We start from the raw sequence: 25,906 nt of genomic DNA, 5'->3' as shown, positions 1-25,906 counted from the left end.
CACCCAGCTCTAGTAGAATTCCCTCTTCACCACCACCCCCTCACCTACGTCCCCCCCAGCCAAGGTCGTGCACTTGGATATTTTGAAGCTAAACCTGCCTTGCCTACACTCATTCTCTTGATTCCCTTAAAATACTTGAAGACAATAATGGTATGGTTAACAAGAATCTTACTTGTTAATGTCTAGACATTTTCAATGTTATTGTCTAAATAAGAGTTCTTTTAGTATTTAGTTTTTTGAAAAAGGTGATGGGATTCTCCTTGGCCCTTTCTCTTTCTACCCTGTGTGAGTTGCTAAGAGGCTGAACATACATTTTAGTTGCTGCTTCACCCCTCCGGCTGCTCATTTCAATACCCCAGGAGGTCACAGGCTTAACCTATGGATCTGCGGGGTTCAAATCCCATCTCTTCCATGTGTTTTTTTCTCTGACCTCAGACAAAATACTTTTCCTCATATACAGTGGGTATAATGAACATCTAGCTCGTTAGGTTAACTGTGAGATTAAATAAAGTTTTAATCATTTAAAATTTAAAACTTAATCACTTAACATCCACCTAGGTGAGAATACCAGCCTTTGGTATGGTGGCGAGTCTTAATAGACACTCCCCAAATATTGGATCTTATTTGTGTTCTTATTTTTCTTCTGTGGAAGGGATCATAAGAAGTGAATGGCAGTTTCCTTTGGGGAAGTTTTGCTCACTTTATCATATAATTCTGTCCCATCTGTAACATTTTGGTAGTCAAGAGCCCATAGCCATTTATTAGCCGGGCACTCTTTGCTTGAAAGTGTTTTAAAAAATACTTATAAAGTATTCATCTCCCAATAGGGCAGCTGTAATGATTTCCATCATTTAGTATCAGCTTTGTATCTGAAGAGCATAGATGTTCCCTAGTTCAGGATGGAAGAGCTCAAGGTTCCTACAAGATGTTGAGGTTCAATTCTCACAAATAGCATTGTCGGAGTGAAAAATAAGAACACACGTTCACTCTTGACTGGAGTCTATGCTTGAACTCTTAGAGATATGAGAGAAGAGAGGTCAGGCTGACTCCCACAGCATCCTAACCAGCTCCCCTTTCCCTCGGGGAAGGGTCAGTCCAGGCTGTAAATGAAAGAATCTTTTTTTCTGTACCTTTGATGTGCAAAGACTGGGAGTGATGCTCTAGGGGTGAAGATTCTGAAATTCTGTTGAACAGTGAACTTTGGGGAAAAGTTATCTTTTTTTCTGTCTTCAAGCATCCTTTGAGCTGGAGGGCTGCCTGCCAGATGGGCGATAATAGCATCACCCATCACATCTTTCAGTGAAGATGCACAAGATCACTTGGCACTGTGCCTGATGTGGCATGCTCAAACAGAAAAAATCTAGTATTTCTGGTGTGCCTGCCATCGCCATTGTGATCATCACTGATGCGTGGGTAACTCTGATACAAGGCAGAGGATGTCACATCTTAGGACTATGCAAATGAGATGGGATAGTAGAGAAGAGTGGCCTTGCTCTCCAGATATATGTTCAAGGCAAGGGTCTTGAGGAAAGGAAAGGGAAGCTACTTTGTGCAGGTAGGATGTCAAGTGGCCCTTGAATGATAGGCAGTATTTGAAAGTGTGATAAAGAGAAGCGGAAGCAGTTGTTGTGCGCAGAGGCAGTCTGGGGTGTATATAAGAATTTCAACATGGCTGGAATGTGGATTCCATGAGACAGAATTGCAAGGGTTAAAGGTTGTATCTGAGCCAGGGAGGGCCTTGAATGAAATTCTGAGAAACATGAGATTTAATCCCTGGGTCAGTGGTTACAAATGTCTTCTGTTTTGACACATCTGATGGATGGTCTTCATATACACAGCCCATCTCTGTGGGTCGACCTCGCCTTCTGCACAACCCGATGTCATTCCAGTCCTTTTGCTCCCATTTGAGAGAGCACTACTAGAAACAAATGAGAATGACATGTTCATAGTGGTAGATCCCATTTGGTTCACTATGAACAAATCCATCATTCTCAAACTTTGAGCCTTCAGTTACAATGTAGATGAAGGGAATCATGTAGACACACGTTATCTCAGGGGCCAGGTTGGCTGGGTCTGCTTCCTAACTCAATTCCCCTCTTCACCTCCTTTGGCACATTATGTAGTCCAACCGTGTCCCCATGTCCTCCTCTTTCAAATGGGGGAGAACATGTCTGATACGGTTTGGATATGTGTTATCACCCCAAAGTGCATGTGTGAGACAATGTAAGAGATTCAAAGGGGAAATGATTAAGTGATGTGAGGTGTCACACAATCAATGACATTAATTCCCAGAAATGAGTTAGCTTGGCAGTAACTGTAGGCAGCTAGGGTGTGGCTGGAAGAGGTAGGTCACTGGGGGCGTGCCTTTGGGGTTTTTATTTTGTCACTGGTGAGCAAAATTCTCTCTCTGCCTCCTGACTGTCATGTCCCAAGCTCCTGTCCTCTGCTGCACCCTTCCACCATGACACCTAGCCTCACTTTGGGCCCAGAGCTCTGAAGCTGGCTGTCTATGGATTAAGACCTCTGAAACTGAGCCAAATAGACTTTTCTTCCTTTAATTGTTCTTGTCAGGTCTCTTGGTCATAAGCTGACAAGAACAACATCATAGGGTTGTTGGGGAAGATGAAATATTATGTGTTACATGCTCAGAGTAGAGTAAGTGGTACAGAAATGTAGCTGTTTGAATTTGTAACACATTGGGACTTCACAGGTGTTGGAAGTCATTGCTCTTAGCAGAGAGGAAGCCACTGAAGCCCCTTTGATGACAAGATCAAAAGGGCAGAATGGGCAAATTTATCAAGAACAGATGAGAAGAGGGAATCTGGAGTCAGCCTGTCTTTGCATTTTGACTTTGCCATTTACTGATTGTATGTCATTGGGTAGGTAGAATAAATCTCTGCCTCAGTCCCTTCCTTATCTATAAAATGATTAAGAAAATACTGGTGCCTATCTCATGGGCTGGTTGTGAGGATTTAAGGTGATGGTGCACCTATCATTGCTGCTGATAATTGTGTTGGTTGTCAATTGCCATCTAACAAATTACCACAATCTTTGCAGTTTAAAAGAAACACAATGAGCAGCTTAAAGCAACAGTTATTATCCAATGCTTTCTACTGGTACCAACTCCACAGATCCTCTGCAAAAAAAAGTGATCAAGTTGCTAGCCAGGCCTGGGTTTTTATCTGCAGTCTTGGCTAAGGAAGGACCCCCTTCCAGGCTTGTATGATCATTGGCAGAGTTCAGTTTGTTGCTGCCTGTCAGAAGGAGGGCACCCTAAGCTCCTAGGCTGCCCTTAGTGACCTGGCACATGGGTCTTTCTAAAAATGACCTCCATCAAAGCAGCAGAGGAGGTAGTTTCTACCCAAAGAGGGCTTCACCATCTTATACAGCAAAATAACCCACAGGTCTTTCCTGCCCTGTAAGGCAGGGATCACATAATGGTATGAGTTTCAGAAGGCTGGGATCAAAGGGGCCTGCCTTAGAGTCTCCCCACCACAACACAAGTACTTCATATGCTTATCCTTTAGGAAATTAGCTTGACAAGCAGAGTATCTGGAGGAGGAGTGTTAGCTCATCTCATCTTTGTGTCCTGTGGCACAGTGCCTCACATGGGGGAGGTTCTCACTGTATCTCATTTGGGTCAATGACAAATGTAAATTTCCAAGAGTGCTTTCTCTGTCCAATAACTAGGCAAGTGGGGTTCCAGACAGGGTTATGTAAGTTAGTATAATTTCAGTGTGCTGTCATAACAAGACAACCTTAAATATCTCAGTGGCTTAAACGCTAGCAATTTATTTCTTGCTTGGTCTATGTATCCTTTGAGGGATGTTTGGGTGAGATGCCTACGGTCATCACTTGGGCCTTTGTAGGGTAGCCAATGTCTGGAACATGGCTGGTGACTAAGATGGGGTAAAGGGAGCTTTGGAAGGTCTTAACTGAACCTATAAGTAATTGCCTACAAATTGTCTCAGATTATCCCTATTCATGCTCATTGGCTAGAACTAAACCCATGGTCCCATTGACACCAGGAGACAGGACAGTGAAATCCCATCTAGTGTTCATAAGGGAGGGATCCAGGGATATTTGGTGACTGTCACTCTGGACCACGCATATGGATCATGTACAGATAAATTAAAGAGCAGTAGCTGTAACTGCTCAGAGTTACTCCTGACCTGGACACTCTCCATCGGTGATGCCAGGAAGACTCACTCCCCACCCTTCCCCTTTGCTCCGTGCCCTAGAGCACGTCTTACAGAGAATACATTACCCAGAATCCACCTAAATTTTAGTTTCTAGTTGAGTTCACCTGAAAGAGGCATCTGTAGGAGATGAGGAGGAGAAAGAACTGTGGGCTGAGGATCATCCCTGCTTCCTTCTCCTCCATCTCCGCCCATGGCTCGTGTCTGGCAGCCCCTCTCCCACAGCCAGGGCATCAGGTGGGTTCTGTAAATGCTTTCCACATATTCCCCTTCCATCTTCAGGTGGCCCAGCCCTACCTACTCTGCTGAACCTGGGGCTTCACGACCCGTGGTCCTTCTGAGAAGCCCACCCACAGCTTTGTAGATGGTCTCCTCATGGAATTCACTTCCCTTGTTCCTGTGACCAGGATGCCCTCTGCCAGAGCCCTGAACATAACTCTGACTTACCTTTGGGCAACACATAATGAAGGGAGCCCTCCAAAACTTCCATGAAGTTGCATTCTGTGCAAGGGATTTGCTACAGAATTTGAGGGAGAAGACTAGAAAATGGTATGCCAAAGATATTCCAGAAGACACAGTTTAGAAACTGGTTCAGTCAGTGTTAGATCAAGATTTTGTTTAGTGGGATAATTGCTGATGAGCAAACTCATTCACAAACTTATCTGTTTCTATGAAGCGTCTCTTGTCTTCGCAGGAAACTAAATATTATACATCTGGACTATGTGTCTGACTTCTCTGAGCTTGGAGTCAATTGGAAAGAACCAGGATCAAATGAAAAACTGTTCCTGGTCCTTCTTTACCCTGAATTCATGCTTTCTCATGCAACATTGCAGTCTCTTATCCAAAGAGACAGAACACATTTTCTTGCCCCTGGACCTCAGGTCGGAGTATGTGATTTGTTTTGGTTAATAAAATATTTGCATTCATAATGCATGTGAAGTCTTAAAGATGCCTATGTGATTTGACTTGTCCTCCTGCACCTCAGCATTGCCATGAAAAAACATGCATGGTGGTATTGACACCAAAATAGACTAATGGAACAGAATAGAGGCCACAGAGACAAACCCACATAATTACAGTTGTCTTATATTAGACAAAGGCTCCAAAAACATATATTGGTGAAAAGGTAGCCTCTTCAAAAAATGGTGCTGGGAAAACTGGAAATTCATATGCAACAAAATGAAATTTAGCCTTTATCTCTCCCATGCACAAAATTCAACTCAGAGTAGATCAAGGACCTAGGAATTAAACCAGAGACTCTGTGCCTAATAGAAGACAAAGTAGGCCCAAATCTCCATCATGTCAGATTAGGCACCAACTTCCTTAATAATACTTCTATAGTGCAAGAAATAAAATCAAGAATCAATAAATGGGATGGATTCAAACTAAAAAGAGTTGGAGAATATCATGCTAAGTGAAGTAAGCCAATCTCAAAAAACTAAATGCTGAATGTTTTCTCTGATATGAGGATGCTGATCCATAATGGTGATAGCGGGAGCATGCAAGGGATGGAGGAACTTTAGATAGGCGAAGTGGAGTGAGGGGAAGGGAGGGAGCATGGGAGTAGAAAAGACGGTGGAATGAGATGGACATCATTACCCCAAGTACATGTATGAAGACACGAATGGTGTGACTCCACTTTGTGTACAACCAGAGGCATGGAAAATTGTGCTCCACATGTGTACTATGAATTGAAGTGCATTCTGATGTTATATATAATAAATTAGAATAAATAAATTAAAACAAATAACTTGTATGGGTGCCCCGTTGTCCTGCGAGGGAGGAAGCACCTGGAGCGCAGTCACATTTCCCTTCTCTTCCTCAGACCCCACACACGCAGGAGAGCTTAGCAGGTGGGTGGAGGTGCCTGGCAGAGCCCCGCCCTGTGAAACTGGGTTCTGGCCTCCTGTCTCCCAGCCTCAGCTTGCTCACCTCCATTAAGATGTGGCTCAGCACCACCAGGGAAGCCACCAACGCTTGTGTGGCATTGCTTCGGCCACCCTGCCCTTTCCCAGTGTGGCTGCATTTAATTATTTTTTTGAAAGTGAAAGCAACCCAGTCCAGTTGACTGAAGGGGAAAGGAGGCTTATTGACGCACGTAAATGAGAAGACTAAAGGCAGACGGTGAAAGGCCCGGCTGGGTTCAAGTGCCACAAAGACCCCGTCTAGAACACGTGTGCAGCCTGCCTTCTTCTCGGCTGTTCGTCATTTTCAGGTTGGCTCCGTTTCCAGGGAGACATTTAGTACCTCATTTCTGCACTAATAACTCCCACAAAAGTCTTGTCACTGGATAAATATGTCACCTGCTCCTCTCAAAATGAATCTGAGGTTGATGGCAATGCCTGGGACATTTGTGCATTCTTAGAGGCTGGGCAGGGTGGTGGAGCCACCAAGCTGCATCATCTAACTGTCGGCGAGATGGGTTTACCACAAAGAAGAAGAAAAGGGAGGAGCAGAGAACCCAGATGCTGGAGTTGCAAAAGCCATAGAAGCCCACTAAGTGGGGCATGCCACAGACTCACTTACACAGTGATTTATGTCCCCTTCCTTGTGTCTGTCTTTACCACTGAGTCTGCAGGCTCCATAAAGGGCAGTATAAGCATCTACTTCACTCAGGGACAGATTCCCAGTGTCCTGTACAAGCTGTGCATAATAGGAGATCGATAAATAGGTTTCGAATGAGAAAGTCAAACTCACAGCTTGTTGGGAGGAGACGAAGGCAAAATATGGTCAAGCCCAATGAGTTAACTCAGATTTTAAATGGCAAGAAAGGCAGAAAATTATGTTTATTATCATTAAAACACCAGAGTGGGATCAGATTTAGCAATCTACAAACCTGGGCAAAAAGTCCAGCAGCATCAGAAAAGATGCCCCAATATCTCACTCTGTGTCTTGATAAGATAACTTGTGGTGTAGACAAAATGAGGATTCTGAGACCAGCACACACATCTTTGCACAAAGGCACCAGAGCCAGTGGCGGAATCAATCATGTCTCATCTACTCCTTTCACCTGCTCTTGTTTATTACATCCACTGGGATGTGCCAGTATTACGCATTTTAAGAAGAGCAAACAACCATCCTGACCATTATGAGAACCTGGCCATCAGCTGAATTATAGAGAGCATGGCTTCAAGGATGTGGAGAATAACAGGCATCAGAAGAGCTGAGGTTGGGAGGAAAAGCCTGCCCTCTGCACCGGAGAGGCTAATATGCGTGAAAGGCTGGGCTGTCTTGTGCAGAGGATTGTTGGAGTGCACTGCCTTCAAGGTCACAGTGCTTGGTCAATCATCTCCCAGGGGAAACAGAGTGAGTGGGGCGAGGCATCACAAATGATCTCCATTTTCACTCCTTGTAGCCATCCTGCTAGGACTAGATGAGTCTCAGCCGAACACAGACCATGTAGTTCACAGTTTACTACAAATAATCCCCAAAGGAAAATCATATTGACTGCACAACACTTTAAAAAGAATATTCTACCTTAAAAATGGCCCACTTCCCCTTGAAGATGAATGTCACACATTGTATCCTGTGATTGCAGCAAGAGACACTGTAGGGTGAGGCCAAGAGAGAAAGTTCTAAATGGACACTTCCTCAAAGAAGATACACAATGGCCAACAGGTGTGCAAAACCACTCAACTTCACAAACATCAAGGAAAGACAGCTCAAAACCACAGTAAGATCATCTCATGCAAGTAAGAATGACTTGTAAAAGAAAAGCAAAAAAAAAAAATAGCAAATGCTGACAATGATTTGGATAGAAGGGGACTCTTGGACACCACTGGTGAGAACGTAGGTTTGTCCAGCCACTGGGGAGAGCAGTGCGGAGGTTAATCAAAATCTAAAAGTAGAACCACCATATAATACAACTCTTCCACTACAGAGTATATATCCAAAGGAAATCAAATCAGCATATCAAAGAGATACCTACACCCTATGTTTATTGCAGCACTATTCACAGTAGCCAAGATATGGTATCAACTTAGGTGATGGATCCAAAGAAAAATGTTACATATATAGTTGATCTCAAAGCAAAAGACAATAGAATAGTATTTATTAGAATGTAGGAAGGGTAGAGGATGGGGAGAGTAGAGAGAGATTCGGTAATGGAAGATGGAAATACTAATCATCTTGATTTGATCAGTACATATTGTAAATGTGTTGAAATATCATGCTGCACCCATAAATATGTACGACTATTACATATTTGTTATTTCTTAGGTCTAGGGATATTCCCTGAATAGCTTCTGTCTTGGAAGCAGTATCTCCATTCAGCAGGGTTCAGAAGTGGACTTTTAGACAGTGATTAGGGACCTTATCAGCAGATCACTCCTTTCGATGGATTAATAATTTGAAGGGACGACTGAGTGGTCACTGCAGGCAGGTGGGCATGGCTGGAGGAAGTAGGTCACTGAGGCCTTCTGGGACTATATCTTGTCCCCGGCTCCTCTTGCTCTCTCTGCTTCCTGGCTGCCATGAGCTGAACAGCTTTCCTCTACCATGCCCTCCGCCATAATGTTCTACTTCCCCTCAGGCCTAGAGCAAGGAGTCAGCCAATCATGGACTGAGGTTTCTGAAGCCATGAGCCAAAATAAACTGTTTTCCTTTTAAGTTGTTCTTGTCAGGTATTTTGGTCACAGTGATGAAAACCTGACATGATGCTAAAAGAAAACAACGCATGAGATAGCAGGCGTGAAACTAGTGTCAACCCAGCTTTCCTTTGTGCTCAATGTAGGACCTGGACCAGCTACTCAACCTCTCATGCCTCTCATCTGCAGGAGAGCACTAGTGCTAGTGAATCTGTCACAGAGTCATCGTAAGGAATAGTGAGTTTACGAGCATGGCACTGCTAACAGCACTGTGCAAAGAGGTGGCACGCAGGGCAGTTTTGCTCTTCCATCAGTGCCCGTCATGGAGGGAAACACTGGGACTTCCCCCACTGCTCCTTTGCTCAGTTTTGGCCAACTCTTCCTCAAATACAAGAATAGAAGAAAAAGTGGGTCAATGTGAGGAGGCCCTGCTGAACATTATTTGTACAGAGAAATGAATGAATCCATCCCTTTATTCCCATCCTTTTATTTCCAGTTCTTTCTTCATGGTCTGGGCAGTCATGCCACTCATTCCATCTGTGGCAGTGGCCACCTAACCAGAATCCTCATTTCCAAACTTCTCCTCCTATTTTCATCTTTTAGCTTTGGCGACATTTTTACCTATCCAAAATCATCATTGTATCACTCACTGCTTTAAACATAGTGAATATTTCCCCAGTGCCCATCAGTTGGAATTCAAACTCCATCACCTGGCATTCAACAACCTTCGCAGAATGGACCCAGCCTCTTTCTTCTTCTGGTCCTGACTCCTGTCATCCATCTTCAAGCTTCAAACATTCTCATTGTGCTAGAAATACGAGACCCTTCCTGAAGTGCATAAGCCTTTATTCTTCCATGTCATTGCCCTCACTGTTGCTTTTGGCTAGAAGGAAAAATAAAACCTACAACAAAACAGCTATAACACACCCATCCTTATAAAATATAACCTGGTATCTTCTGAGATTAGCCTGAACCATGCATAGAGTCTGTACTTTGCCTTTATCTAAATGAATTCTGTTATTGTTTCAAGTTGGTATTTCTTTGTCTGAAACAGAAAACTGATTAGTGGAAAGATTTTTTTTTACTCAGGTTTGAGAGGGTGCTTGTCTGGTGACATCACTACTCCTTTCACAAGTGAATATGCTGTGGTCAGGTTAAGCCTCTGGCCTTCAAAACTCCAGAACCAAGACTAGAATCCAGGTCTTATTCTTGGTCCAGTGCACTTTTCACTCTTCAGCCTGGAATAGAGGTTATGGAATCTTCCAGAAGCTAGGAAATGTAACAGGACAGGAGTGCTGCTCAACTGTCTTGGCCACTGGGTATCGAGGGTCTGTAGTGTCCTCTGTTCTCCAGAGTTTATAGCCTATAAGGGATCAAGTCACCCAAATGTGTGGGACAGAAACACACATTCAAGACCAACCATAGAAAGAAGTAAGAATCAGTCCTTGCTTCTTCCCAGGTCCACATATCCTAACATTTTTATTCAAATCCAACCTTTTCAGGAACCAGAACATACATAAACAACTGGGAAAAGTGGTATTGGACGAGTGGTCCAGAATAAGGGCCCTGGGCAGACAGGTCTCACTTTAACTCTCAGCTTCAACGCTCTGTCTCCATTGCATGTCTCCATTGCAGTGGATTCAACATCACTGAACACAGAAGCTGGTTTTCAGGGGCGAATAAAGAGTTCATGTTTGGCCTTTACAATATAAAGACAGTAGTTCTCATGATCTCTCTTCTTCCCGGAGTTTTTGAGTCATGAAGCATCTTAAGTATCTCAAATTCATTCTCAGTAAAAATTATACAATCTACATAGTCACCCATTCATTTCAGAAGAGGCTACTTGACTGAGATTTGCATAACATTTGTCTGGTCATTTCCATAACTGCCAATCATTGCAGGTGAAGGCTCACAAGTCAAATCAATTTCATTATCTTAACATGGCTGAATTCTACTTTTTTTTAGGTTGAAAAAAAAATATAGGACCTGGCAAGAATCTGGGAAGTCTGAAATGGAGCACTGAAATCTTGCTTACATTCTGACTCCATCGTCCACTCGCTAGTGGGGCAACCAGGGCCACTCTAATGGAACCTAAGGTGGTGGTCAAAGAAACTCTCAGTCCAATCCAAGTGCGGGAGCTCAGTGCTGTCCAAGCCATCAATAACTCACCATTGCGTTCTTTTCTGGAACTGAATGCCAGGGGGGCCTCTTAGCGGGGGGTGATAGCTCGTGAGTCAGGAAGGGCCAAGACAAATGTTGGCTATGATTTTATTCATTAAAAGTCCAAGAACTTGGGCCAAGTTCTTTCCCTTAGACACATCTTAGAAAGTCATTGAATGAAGTCACTTAACTTCACTGACCTCTCCAAGGTCCTGAGGATATTCTACAATAACATCCTGTAGCCATGGTTCCCAAACTTGCCACAACACTGAAGGTCCCTGCAGGGAACTCTCAGGGGAATTTGCAGCATGTTTTAAAGGTTGTCAACAAGCAAATTACAAGCCTGAGTTAGATCATGGTTTCAACCTCAGGTTGTGCTACCTTTCTTTCTAGAACATCACATCTTTGTGGAGCTGGGGTTTTGGCAGTTTCTGAGATAAGAAAGAAGTATTGTGCACAAAAGAACATGTCACAGGAAATGAGGACAGCAGGTTCAATCTGATTCCAAGGCTTGAGATGGTGTGGGGTTCCCAATAGGCACAGACAGCCCATGAGCAAGCAATGTGGTCACTTAAAATAAAGCTATTACTTTCAAATTTCAAGTTGTGTGCATTATTTTCTTCAAATGGCTACTAGGGTTGTAGGACATAAATAGTTACTGATTTGTTTGGACCAAACTACTTAATGAGTAGAACCATTTGGTTTTCCTTTGGGCTGAAGCTCACTGTGAAAAAAACTCAGTGAGACCCAAGGGAAGGTGCCTTCATCCTGCGATGGGTCAAGGGCAGCCTGAGATTGGCTGCCTCGTCCCTTTGCTGCTCTCCATGGCTTCCCATTGCCCCTGCCCTGCCCTGCAGCCCTCCCTCAGCCCACAGGACTAGTTGCTTCTCTTTCCATGAGCACCCTAACCCTGGCATCGCTGACTTCCCTTTGGTCCTTGGACAGATCAAGCTTCTTCCTAGGAAACACTTTCCTCCTCTTAGGGCCCAAAGTCTGCTCCCCTAGGCCAAAAGTCCATCTCCTCTAGGGGGAAGCCCCAGTCCTCCCTGACTTTCTGTAGTGCACACTGCTAATTACCTTTCAGCCCACTTCTAATTTATTTGCTCATGTGTTTTCCCCACACTGGGGACAGGCTCATGAAGGTGATGTTCATGATGGTCTTCTTCCATTCCTTGCCTAGCCAGGGCTTTGTTCATTATACATGTTCAATATATGTTTGTCCAATGAATGTCCAAGGTGGCACGAGGCTCACCATTCTACCCTACAGAAACACAGCCGCACCAGGTTTTTAAATTTTACTACTTTAAAGATTTTTATATGGGATCTGGTCACTGAAGAATGAGGACTGCCTCAAAGCAAGTCTGCAGCATTTAGTTAGGTCTTGGGCCTTTGACAAGTAAAATGTCTGTATCTCATTTGGAGTTAAATAATTTGGGGTTAAATTATAATTCAATCTTGTCTTAATTATTGAAGCTCTTACTTTAGAAGAATGAGGAAAGATGGCCCTCCTCGCCTCTTTGCTCCACCATGAACATGGGTGTGCTCCTGCTTTCCACCCTTGGCTCCCTCTGCCTGAGACGCCCTTCGTCAGGCATCCTTACCAGAGTTAGGAGTCAATGTCAGAGCAGTGTGATCTGTTTCTAGGTCCTTGGGTGCGATGCTTAAGATTAGGACCACATCAGAGGCAGAAGAACAGCCAGGCAGAGAGAGCATTGAGATCAGGGCTCCTGCCAACGAAGGAAAGGCAGGAGGAAATGGGGGCCACCCTGGAGGGTAGGGACAGAGGAGAGGCTAGGGGCCCCAATGTGCAGGATGGTTAGGATTCTTGCTTCTGTTGTAGCAGTGTGAAGACTTGGTCAGGCCTCTGTGCTTCCCACAGCTCTTGTTGGCTCCAGGAGGTCACAGGCCGAGGCTATGTGAAAACTGCCCTTTCTGGCCTACCCACCTGCAGAAGGTTGCATAATAATCACCTCACCCTTGGAGTGGCTTGTGGGAGCATGTGTGACCTTGGAAACATGACGTTTGCCCAAGCCTATGGAGGAGAGTGCTGGGCTTCTTTCTGAAGGTGGCTGAAGACTGTATCTTTGGGTCAGTTCTAGTCAGTGGCCTTTTACAGTTGCTCCCCTCTCTTGCCCCCCCTTCTCCCCTTCCTGCTCACCTCTAGCTGGTCTACCTGTGCCAATAGTGTCAAGATGACCTGCTTCCTCCTCGCATCAGACCTTGTTCCTGATGCTATTCCTGACCACCTGTAGCCTCTGTGTTGCCAGGTGTGGATGTGCAACTCTGCTGTCTGCAGAAGAGGCTGAAGTCCTGCCCACTCTGTCCTTCCTGCACTCCTGGAGAGGGGTGGGAGGAGGGCCCTCTTTCTAATGAAGCCAACTGGGGTTGGGGTGGAGGCACCTTAGTGAAGCTCTGAGTTGCTCTTTGCAGCCCTTGGCGACTCTAAGAGCTGCCTGCTCTCCTTGCTTCTTTTGTGTGGTGTGCCCTGCAGCACCTCAGGGACCCTGTCCTGTTCACCGCAGCTTCCTCAACGTTGAATGGTACCTGGCACACAGTAGGTGCTCCCCAGATGCTCTGTGAATAAATGCACGAATTTAAAATGAATTTTAAAAAAGGAATCGAAACAAAGGTGGGCTGTAGCTCTTGGTCTTTGCAGCTTTATTTCTCTTATTTAGTTTTTATTTGTAGTCTGGCTATTCAGCTCTTGAGATAAATTCGCCAGGATCCCGGGATTTATCTGCAGTGTTACGGTTTTCATCCTACTTCACTTTCATTTAGAGATATGAAAATTGGCTGTGGCTTTTCTTCAATTCTTCTTTCAAGGGCTCTCTCTTTTCCCTGCATCAGATTTAATGGAAACTCTAATAATGGGGTGAAAATATCTCCAGGTTATTTTAATAGGGTATAAGTAACACAAAAGCCCACACCTCTACGTAACGAACATAAACCTGAAATTCTATCTCAAAGCCTCATGTGGAAAATCATTTCTTCTCTAGGCTTCCCAAGGGCTCACTCTTAGGTACGAGTTTGCCAGAGTCATCACGACTTGAGAATAAATATTTTCCAAGCAGCTTCTGGTGCCTGGCTTGGTCGGCTTTTCCACATCTGAACTACATTCCAAAATAGCCATTGTATTTTTTGAACAACAAATCTTTATGCAACATTTTCAACTTGCCATTGATGCTTTTGTTTTTGCATAATTTATAGCTACTCACATATTTAAATATCTCAACATATACTGAGGCTGGGAAGGTGGATTCCCCTTTTAATTATTGAACACCAAACTTCCCGAGACTGATAAAACTATTGGATTTTGAGATTCAGTGCTAGTGGGATGAGGATGCTACATTTGAGCAACACCTCCAGCTCTGCTGACCTCCCTGTCTCTGTTACACTTCCTCCTAATGAAGAAAGTGCCATTCTCAAGCCCAGCTGTCCACACACTCAGGAGTGCTTGCAAAACCAGATCTGGAGCCCTGTAGCCTAAATCCCCCCAAACCGACTGCTTTGGTGTTTTTTAAGTTCTTGGTACTAATTTAATTGACTGCTGTGTGTAACTCCAGGAAAAGAGGTGAGAATTCCATTCAAATCCTCACTGTTAAATAAAACCTATCAGCAAATTATTGGCAGCTGTGGTGTGTGCCAAGCTAGGATCTTCAGCACAGACCTCATTCAAGGCAGTTGCACCCCATTTCTTGATGAAATAAGAACGTTTTATCTTCCCTGTCGGGAAGCCCAGTCATCATGTTTGGCCACAAGACACTCACACTGACTTTTTAAATATTTTATTTCAAAACAGTGTTTTGCAGCAGTCAGATCTTAACACGTTCATATGTGGCTGTTCTTATTTGATTAGATCAATGCTATTGATTCCCTTTAAATGCAAAGATTGCACAGTTCAGCCTTAATTGAGGATCCGGTTGCAAGGGCTGTCTCTGGGAGGCAATTGTTTTATTTTTCTCCTAATAAATTACCTTCTGCTGATGAGCATTGGCTGGGCTGGGCCCTCCTTTGTTCCTCTCCCTCTGTGTCAGGAACTGTGGGCACTGAACCTGTCTGGGAAGAGAGGTACCCAAGCAGGCTCCAGAAGGATGCGTTTTAGCCTTTTAATATCTGGGTCAGGTGTTTTATTGTGTCTTAATAAAGGAGTTGGAAAGAAGGTTAAGCTAACATGACCTGGGGAATATTTTTAACAGGGTAAAACCATATTCCAGATTGTGATATACAACCATCCAGCCAAGGACGAGCACCTGGGGGCCATTAAGGTTTTCAGCTCATTTATAGAGGACACTTCTCCTCTCAGTGCCTTTCCTCCTCCTTCATTAATACATTGTTTGTTTGGATGTGTTTGTTCACTGATTTGCAGATTTGTGGATCTGAAGTCAGACCCATGTGTGTTTAAATACTGGCTTTGAGGCTCATGTGATCTTCGGGAGTCCATTCATCTCTCTGGCTCATTTCTCCATTGAGGATGATAACAGCTACCTCCTGGGGCTTTGCCAAGATTCACTGAAATAATACACAGGAAGGGCTTAGGACGATGCCTGATAGAGAGGGAGGACATGGAGACAGAAGCCACTGTTATAGCCACTGTAGTCACAGGGCCACCATGGAGGAGGAAGAAGTGACTTGCGCAGGCTCCATCCTCAGGTGTCCAGCATTCCATGGTGTTTCCAGAGCTATCATGGTTGACAGAACTGATGGCTACTGGGAACATGGTGGTGCAGTGTGTTTTGGAAATTCCCACTCACTTAAAACTCATGTTAATCCCACTAGTAGATACAATTATCACTGTCCCCATTTTATGGATGGGTCCCTTGGTTCTGAGAATTGGAGACCTGCCCAACCTCTCATGACCAGGGAGGAAGAGAGCAAGATCATCTCAAACCACGCTTTTTCTTTTCAGTGCTGGGGATCAAACCCAGGGCCTGAAGAACACTGGACAGGCCCTCTACCAGTGAGCTACACTCCAGCCCTAGGCCCACGCTTCTTGAAACTCTGCTATGATCTGCTCTTCTGGGCAGTGAGTTATCTTTTCTTCAACTCAGGTCTTGCATGTGGGCCTGACAGCGTCTGGGTATCAACTATCAATTAAACAAGCTGCATAAAGACATAACACCTTGCTCCTTCAGCTCTGTGACCTACTCATAAGGAAGCCCTGGAGACGTGAGGTGTCTGGAGATCCCTGTGTGCATGTTACTCACCCACTGACGTGTGTGTGTGTGTGTGTGTGTGTGTGTGTGCACATGTGTGTGTGTGTGATGGCAACAAGTGCCCTGGATAGGGGACCTTTGTCAAATGGCAGATCTGGTCTGTGATACCTACCCCTCCCCTGTGCTGTGTGCCATCAGTTTCTCTCCGGGTGCCATCTTGGTCTTCTTACTTCATTTTTGTCTTTCATTCTCTCTCCTTGTTAGGGTTTACATATGAAGTGTTCCCCAAAGTTCATGTGTGAGATCATGCAAGAAAGTTCAGAGGGGAAACGATGGGGTTCTGAGAATCTTAACCTAATTCGTGCATTAATCCACTTGAATGATAGATTCACTGGGTGGTCACTGTAGGCAGGAAGGGAGTGGCTGGAGGAGATGGGTCATTGGAACGTGCCTTTGGGGTTGATATTTTGCCCCAGAGAGTGGAGCTCTTTCTGTTTCCTGGTTCCATGTCCTGAGCTGCTTTCCCCCTCCCTCCCTTCAGTCATGACGCTGTGCCTCACCTCAGTCAGGTCCTAGCAACGGAGTCAGCTGTCTGTGCAATGAGACTCTAAAACTGTGAGCCTCGGGTAAACTTGTCCTCCTCTATTTCTTCTTATCAGGTCTTTTGGTCACAGCAGCAAAAAAGCTGACTTAAACACTCCATTTACATCCTGCATTCAGAGAAGCAACAGTGTCTTCTTTTCCTCCATCTGCCCCTCTCCCTCCAACTCCCTTCCTTAATTTTTCCTTTCTGTATGTTCAGGGCCTTTTATTTTGAGACATGTACTTTTCTAGATATTGATATGCAGCTCTGGACAAAATCTTCAGTCCTTTCCTTGCCCATTTGTGTATTTACAAAGTTCCAAGCTGCATTCTGGGCCCTGGGGAGCACCTCAGAGATCCTCCACCAGACAGTCTTCTCCAAGCTTAGATTCCAGTAAGGCTTCAGACCATCCCTGCATAGAAAACAGACTCCACATGGCGAGGGGGTCAGTGGTACAAAGAAAAACCAGGACCTGTTAGAGTCCACAGAGGGATGGGGCAGCTCTCTTTTAGGTGCTTCATCAGGAAAGTTCCTTCTAAAGCAACAATATTTTATCAGGGTCTAAACTGCTGTGAGACTCTGTGTTATTGCAGGTTGGAGGCAGTGGCCAATACCAAGCCCCATGTGCGAGTGGGTATTGGAGCTTTAAGAAACAGCACAGAAGTCAGTGTGATCAGGTGCATGCTCCGAGGTCTCTGTTGCAACTACTCACAGCTAATGTTGGAGCAGAAAAGCAGCCATAGAAAACATGAAGACAAAGAGTGTAGCTGCATCCTCAGACATGTATTTAAAACTAGGCCATGGCTAGGTTTGGTCAGTGCACTGTGGTATACCAATCCTTGACATCTCCATAGAGTATTTGAAATTCCAGTAGAATAATGGAGCTAAACTATGATAATCAGGCTTTTCTGAAATGAACAAAAGATTTAAATTTTCTTTCTACTATTCCTCCTCCTCCTCCTTTCCCCTCCTATTCCTTTTTTAATTTTCTTTTTGTCTTTTGATTTGTTCTTGATTCTTTTCTTTTATCAAAGATGCATTTGTAAACTGAATCTTAGAGACTCTCAATTATGAATTAAATAATATTTGTTAGAGCTGACTTCTGAAAAAAATGCCAAGAAGTTGTGAGTTATCTCTGTCTCTTTTTCTCTCTGCTCCTCTTCTGATTCCTAGGTCTGTAGCGTTCTTCTACTTACTCCAATGTGGGGAGCTCAGTTTGCAGAAAAGTGAGTGTCTACTGAGGAGGAACTTAAGAGGAAAAATTGAATAAAAAGAGCTTTTTTAAAACAAACAACCACATAGCAGGCATATTATCTTACAAGCTGTAAACACACTTGATAAATGATCCACAAACACACTAATAGAGAGGCTTCAAGGGCCCAATGGAGAATGGCCCTAGCAAACCAACTTCTGGTTGACAAAGGAACCTTAATTATATGTCAGGTATCAAGGACTAGAAAGAAGCACTTTCCCTTTTGTGTGCTAACAAGTTCGTTCATGCCACCATGGCATGAATGCTGTGGAAGACACAAGACTCCTGGGTCAGAGACAAAGGACAGTTTATATTACAGTAATGGCAGCATTCAGAGTATCAGCATTTGTGTCGGTTCTCTGAGCTTCAGTACCCACAGGGCAAGGCCATGCCTGCACATGATGCCATGCATTGTGTTGTGGGTTGTGTTACAAGAGAGGAATCCCAAGCTTAGAGAACTCAAATCTTTTAGAGTGGGCAATTCCTGTGTTTGCACCAGTGGGAGACATTATCTTACTTATTTTAGTCAGTAAATAAACCTGAACTTCGCTCCAGAAGGATTACTATCTCTACTTTTCAAGGTCATTTGCTGTATAAAATCTTAGAAAGAATTGTAGGTCACAAGAGCAGCCAGTGCCTCAGCCCACAGATTTAGAGAAATGCAAGAGAGTCGTGGAGAATTGTCTCCCAACTCCAGTATTTATATTTTGCATTTTCATTAGGATCAAAACAGGAAGCCAAAAGTGTGCTATTCCGGAGGAACTTGCAGCAGTGGCAAGTGAGCAAGCAGATGACATGAAGAAAACCCTGGTCCTGTAGCCCTCGCCGGAGTCCCCTTTATGTTCGCTTGCTTCAGCCCATATCTCTGTTGGCTTGCTTTCCTGGTTAGAGGTATTTTTATTTTGTGAAGGGTTAGCTTCACACACCCCAAGTTTGGAGAAAGACCTTTGTTGTAAACACACTTGATAAATGATTCTCAAACATGCCAAAGAGTTCCACCAAAGAATGAATCACTTTTGAAGAATGCTCCTGTAAAATGTTTTGGGAGAATAGCCTCTCTTGCAGACCTGGGTGTTAAACCATTACAGCGTTATCGTGAGTTATTGGGCTCTTTGATTGGACATAAGGAAGTTGTGCTGCTGTGTGGTCGCCCTGAGTCCTACAGCTTCAGTGACATGAGCTGTACTCTTTCATCACAAGCCATTAACAAACCAGGATTTCTAGGGAAGTGTACAGGATAAAACTCAATGAATTCATTTTTTCTTTCTTTTCTTTTCCTTTTTTTTCTCAACGAAGGTGAAATTCTCTTCATATCAAGGATTCTGTCTTGAAATTTTAACAGGTAACTGGTTGAGGATGAGTTAGTCTTCGAATATTCGAATACTTGAAGGCATAGAATGAATTTGACTATTTTTACATCTTAAGGGTCTATGCCCCAGACCAGTTTATCAAGTGGTATAGTGAAGGTGCTCAAAAAATGGATGATGAGATGGATAGGTTTTTTTTTAAGAGAGAGAGAGAGAGAATTTTTAATATTTATTTATTTAGTTAGTTAGTTTTCTTTTATTTTTATGTGGTGCTGAGGATTGAACCCAGCGCCCCGCACATGCCAGGCGAGCGCGTTACCACTTGAGCCACCTCCCCAGCCCAATGGATAGGTTTTTGCTTGGCAGTAAACAAACGTTTATTAAGTTCCTACCCAATGTAAGCCAACAGAAGCATGGCTAAAGTGCAGGCTTGAATAAGGCAAAACACCCCCTTGGGAGACCAAGGTACAACAGACAATTGCCACACGAGCACTATATGTGGTCATGGTGGTTCTTGAGTTGGATCAATGACCCAACAGATATAAACTGTGCACCTACTATGTGCAAGACACTTTGGTGCTGATGATTCACTGGAGAGAAGACAGAAATGGCCCCTGGTTCCCTGAAGCTCAGAGTTTAGTGGAAAGGGAGAGAGGAGGGTGGGTATCAGGAGTGAGTGTGTCAAGTTATTTTAGTTAGGTTCTTGGAGGGAAACTCGATGGACTATGAATACTGAGCTTCTACATTGAAATTGAGCAGAAAAAGTCTGCAGCGCTCAGGAAAGTCATGGATTGTTAGAAGAATAGGAATGAGAGCAGTATTGTTGGGGTGGAGGAAACAGAGAAAAGTGGCATCAATTGAGGTTGGGAAGAATGGAGGGAGCAGCCATGTGGGCACTGGGTGCAGGCTGAGTGTGGGGCCTTGGGAGCTGGAGGACGGTTTTGACTGGCACTTCACTGCTCAGATCTGGAATCACACAGTGGCATTCGAATGTAAGCATGGGGGAGGTGAAAGTGGCCTATTAAAAATGCATCCTTCATTTTTTCTTATTATTTAAGAGTTAAATTTAGATTTTTTCTTTGACTCTTGAGCTAAAAATTTATATTCCCCGGATTCCTTTTTTTTTCTTACCAGTTCTGTCAATAAATGAGATGTAAGCAGAAGCATTGGGGCCTCACTGGGAGACACCTTTTTGCTTCCCCCACCTCTCTCTACTCCTTGAAGTACAGATGTGATGGCATGCGTTCCTGTGGCTGTCCTGTACTACGAGGTAAACTGGATGAGGGAAGTCACATAATAGAATGGTAAAGCAGAAAAAAAAACAGAAGTGTAGACCAGGGTATCGGGGACAGTCTTACTGGCTCTGGATTTTCTACTCACAGCTGTAAATATTGAAGGCATTGCTATTTGGGATAACTCAGTCAAATTTGGCTCTTACTTAGAAACCAACTGTGTCGTTCACTAGCCCTGTAACCTTGGTTTGCTTCAGTTCTCTTCTCTGTAAATTAAGGGAAATAATAACAACATACGCCTCTAAGTTTTTATACAGTTAAATGTGTCAACGTATACGAAGTGTCTTAGGATATTTCCTGGTATGTAAGTGCTGGGTCTTCTAATCAAGCTCTGGGAGACGAAGGCTTCTGCATGGAGGTGGGATTGGAGAAGGACAGAGGAGTTGGATGCACCGGCCAAAGACCAGGGCAGCTGCACAGCAGAGAGGGAACAGTGGCCTGAATCAGAGTTGTGTTCAAAAGGGCCCTAAACCTTCCCGAGGGGGTGTCACGAGAGGCTGCAGGGAGGGAGCACTTGGAGAACAAGGAGGAGAGGGGAAGGCATGTGGGGACCCGGCCACCGCGGAGAGTCGTGCTGTGGAATTACTGCTGAGCATGGTAGCAGCAGGTGGTCTGGGGTAGTGGCAGAAGGAAGCATGGAATGGTGGGAGGTGAGGCTGGTCCTCACACAGGTGGGCCAAGGAGGGCCTTGTGTACCCTACAGAAATTCAGAACAGGCTGTAGGGGCTGGTGGAAGGTTTGGGTTTAGAGACTATGGACTTGAATAATGTCCACAGGCTGTGTAAAGGCTGCCTGTGACTGTCTGGCACTTGGCCTGGGGTGATTGGGGCAGTTGGCAATGGATTGGAGCATGAGAACCTGACAAGGGAGGTGCTTGAGTGACTGGAATTTACATTAATTGGTTTGCACTTGGACAGCATGCCCCAAGAGGGACTCCTCCCCAGAGGAGAGGAGAATTTCCACTGATGGGGGTGAGGTACTTTGTCAAGTTGAAGTAAGATGTTCTGCAGAAGTCAATACGCGAAATGACAAACGTCTACTGCAACTCTTGTAGTCAGAAAAATTTTAATATGTTCCTCATTAACTCAATTTTTACCATTATATTCTAGTTATAATGTTAATGTGATTTTATTTCTTCTTTTTTTAACTTATAGTAGCACTACCTTATAAATTAAGTTTATTTAGGTAAAACGGAGTAATGATGTACAGATGAGTAATAGTTAACCATGTACAGGGGCCACGTTGCCGTGGACAGGTATGCAGTGATACTGAGAATCACAGAGGTAGGAATTGTAGCAACAGGAGGCAATGTCCAGAGTCCGAGCAGCTCAGCTGGAGTGTTCCAGCCCAAACATCTCCAGAACCTCCAATTTTTTGCACTCATCGCTATTTGTTGGGAAAGACTTCGGTGTCCTGCACCCTGGGGCTATGTGTCTAGAATCCAGCACATCATAAGGAACTGAGAGCAGACCATTCATGAGGTTGAGAGGGCACTGTGGGGCCTGAGTGCTCCAGGAGGGTTTTCAGCCAGTACCATTTTAACAAGTACCAAGCACTCTACTTGGTCTCACTCCTATACCTGCAATAACCCTCCTGGGGTTATTTCTCTTGTGTATTTGTCTATTACTTCAAATTCATCAGGTGAAGAAGCAAATTAATCCTCATGTCATCCCAAACCTCTATTTCCCCTGACTCTGTTGACATGATTCCAGCTAGCAGGCTTGTGAGCTTGGAGAATTCCGACTCCCTCCTGTCCAGTGGCTCCTCAGTGTATCCTGTTACCGCAGCCTGCTGTCCCCCAGGGAGGGTGGCTGTATCTTCTATTCCCTTCCCCCATTGCCAGATCCTTCTAGGCTTTCACCAGCTCTCGTCCTCTAGCTGGCCTCTGGTCCTCACTCCCACTGCTCCAGGGTGCACTCTCAATCTGGTGACACCTGTCTCCTCGTCTCTTCACCATCGGTAGTGCTGAGAGGCGACAGGGTGAAAGGTAGCCCCTCATGATTTCCAACAGTCTCTGAAGCCTAAATTAGCAGATGATCTGAAAGCAAAGAATGTGCCCACTCTGCAAACCCAGCTCAAGTCCAGTGCTCCTGAATAGTCTTCCAAACAAATTGTCCCACTTCCAGGGTTCCTACATGAACGCTTTGGAGTCAGTCTTTCCCTGCATCCAAACTTTCCCCCTCTCTTTGTTTGGAATGACCTTCTATTTCTTGAACCGTGTCCTTATTAACCACACAATGCTCCAGTGTGAAAAGAACATCAGCTGTGAACTCAGAAGAGATAGGGAACTTTTGAACTTTGCTCCCTCCTCCATTTGTTTCTGGAGATTATCTTGGGGGATAGAAATATCTGAGAGAGGCTAAGCATTTGTGTTTTTATGTGTTTTCCCCTTCCTTTCCAGTTAATTTGCATCAGGATGCATCTGTTAAGCAAGCATGCCTGAGGCCTTGGACCAGTTACAGCCCTTGGTAAAGAAGCTGCTGAGAGTGAGGAACATCTGTTTGCCTTGAGCTATGACATTCCCGAGGTTTGGTGTGAAGTGCCAGCTGTCTTGCAAAGTCTCAATTTGTCACTACTTGTGGAAGGCTTCTAATGATCTCAACTTGACTAGAGCTATCAAGGACAAGAGGGGAGCCTTTTGGATAAAGGGCAGGGATGTAGCAGCAGCCTGTCTCTTAGAAAACCCAAATGTCCTTCCCTCCCTTCATCTTGAAGAAGATACAAGGGAGTGGGGACCTCCAGGAAGGAGAGGTGCACTGGGGCTGGGGCTCAGGAGGCCTTTGTGACTGTCTCATTGCCATTCTGAGCCAACCTGAGAAACTGGAAATTCCTCAGACTCCTTGGACCCTCGACAGATAATGACATGTCCTGCTATTTGACAGGCAAATGGGCTTTTCCTTGTTCACATTGCTTCAGGACCCTAACGGGGATGGTGCTAGGTGGGTTTGAGTAGTTTTTTAACTAATTCTTCCTTGGTATGCATCCAACCTCCTCCACAATTTCAGTCATATCTATTCTGGAGCTCATCATTTCTATTGTCTCCAACTGCTGAGACTTTACCCCTTTCATTCCCATAAGTAAGCCATTTGTTTGTCCTACCCCAGCAGAAGTTCAATGAGTCAACCTAACACGACCCAAACTGGCAATTTAACACCTAACTTGAGCACTCAGACATCCTGGCTTATGTGACTAGTTTCACCTTTTCTCTGTGTAGATTTTTACGTCTCCCATAGAATACCCCTTCTTTAAGGGCAAAGATTAATGCATTTAATTCGATGCCTTTTACAAAGTGCTCCCCACTCCCTGTTTTAGTGTCGAACACACAACACAGAAATCAATAAATATGTTTCTGATCCATTCATTCTACCAATAATTTTTGGTGTTTAAATTGTGTCTCAGGCCTCGGAGGCAGTTCTGGGTCTAAGGACATAAACAAGACAGAGAAGAGTTCTTCCCACATGGAAGAGGACGGCAGGCCAGTAAACTTGAGCCTGGGGTAATGAAGACTTGTGATCTGGGCCACCGAGGAAATGAAGTGGTGGCTCCCATAGGTGGGGCCTCTCAGGAGGGCCTTCTCAAGGAAGGTTCACGTGGTGGCAGTGGTGACATTGAAGACAAGACCTTTAAGAAAGTGGAATGAAGCTGCGATTGTCAGAATCCAGGGGGAAGCACATGTGATGGGAAAGTGGTGGTTTTTCTAGAGCACAAGAGAAGATTCTTGTGGTTACAATGTGCCCCTGGGTGGGAAAGGATGTGGGTAAGCTTAAGAGTCTTGTGGCCCTGTTCCTGCTGGGCTTTGGACTCCAGTGAGGGATTTGAATCTAAGAATAGTTGAAAGCCATTGAAGGATGAAAAGCAAGGGGTCAGCATTGCACAAATTAGGGGGGGATGAATGAAATGGGGAGTCCAGCGAAGAGGGCACTGGCACAGGTCAGGCAAGAGGTGACTGTGGCTCACATGAGTCTGGTGACCGTGAGGGCAAGAGAGTGGATGGACTTGAGAGGAACTTTGAAGGTCAACGAATAGAGCCTGTGGCTGCAGGAATTGGGTGGGGGCAAATGAGCGAAGGAAGACTCTCGCCTGTCTGCCCTTTGGGTGTTGGAGTCCTTTGCTGAAGAGGACACTGTAAGCAAGAGATTTGGAAGAGCAAAGTCATGGCTATCATTTGGATGCTTAGACACCTTGAGATGCAAATGAGTCTTCAAAATAGATATTGCTGGGGAAGGTGGTTGTGTAAATTCAGTGCCCAGAAAAAGGGATCTGGACTATACCAAACCTATGGAGTTGGATGATGGTATCTAGAGCATGAGAATGGACATCATCAGCAGAGGGGACACAACAAATGGCTATTCTGGGTCCAAATAAGTGGGTTTGAAGCCACTTACATGAATATAAACTGATACATATGCTTCAGGTCCCCGAAGCAGGGGTTTGTAGGAGATGAGATCTCATGTCTTTCATATCAGGGATTAAGAGGCAACCTGTGGGTCAGAGAGCGAAGCGTATCTTGGCTGGTGTCATTTGTGCTATTGTCCACACCGAGTGTGTGTGAGTCCAGAAGAACTGTATTTTGGATGCGATGCTCTGCCTCACACAGGGTAGTGGTTATGGTCACATGTGAAGGATTTCGTGCAGACTGTGGATTCAAGCTGGGTTAAGGTATTACATATAAAACAACAGAACTCATCAGTGTCATTGTGAAATTTTTTTCTTTTTTGGAGAGAAAGGAAAGTTGATGATAATTTCTCAACAATATACAATTGTACCAAACCTGTTTTTCATGTGGCAGATCATTCAATGGAGTGATGTTATTTTGGGGAAAGATAATCGCACTGTGTATGTGGGACATAGCCAGTTAGAAGCAAACAACAACAACAACAAAATTCGGTCAATCAACTTGTTTTTCAACCCTTGGTTTTATGCTTGAAAAGTGGTTGAATGTGTCTCTTCTGTATTCTTGTTTATTTTAGCACCACGGAGAATAATCAGGCTACTTTTAGCTTGAGGCAGTCTGAAGTTACTTTCAGTCACCTCGGGTGTTTCCTCATTGTTAATTTTTAATTGCATAAGTAATTCATGACCAAATTTTCATTGTTAGAAATTAACTTGCAGCAATATGGGAAGCTTCCTTTTTCCTTCTATACTGTTTGGTATTTGTGGCACAGGTTTTTTGTGTGTCTATAAGATTCTCTATTAGTCTATTTATATGGATTCTTCAGCAAGAGACAGAAATGTATACTGTTAGATCTTTTACACATATCATTGCTAATCTTTTTTTGCTCAGAAATACATCTTACAGATCTTACTGAGCTGGACACATTGACGTGCATAATTCTTTTTGAATTTCTGGGGCTTCTGTGTTGTGGAGATGTGT

The 25,906-nt window shown here is 44.3% G+C and overlaps 1 protein-coding gene across 1 annotated transcript in view; it reads right to left on the bottom strand.

Annotated features, from left to right (window-relative positions):
• Positions 1-25,906, bottom strand: part of LOC144373579 (SH3 domain-containing kinase-binding protein 1-like) — a 189,812-nt gene that overhangs the window by 122,461 nt on the left and 41,445 nt on the right. The gene's annotated exons all lie outside the window — the stretch shown is intronic.

Source organism: Ictidomys tridecemlineatus, unplaced genomic scaffold (genome assembly GCF_052094955.1).
Source record: "Ictidomys tridecemlineatus isolate mIctTri1 unplaced genomic scaffold, mIctTri1.hap1 Scaffold_44, whole genome shotgun sequence".
Classification (NCBI taxonomy): Eukaryota; Metazoa; Chordata; class Mammalia; order Rodentia; family Sciuridae; genus Ictidomys; species Ictidomys tridecemlineatus.
Note: the sequence above shows the minus strand (reverse complement) of the source record. Positions and strands in the feature narration are given on the sequence as shown.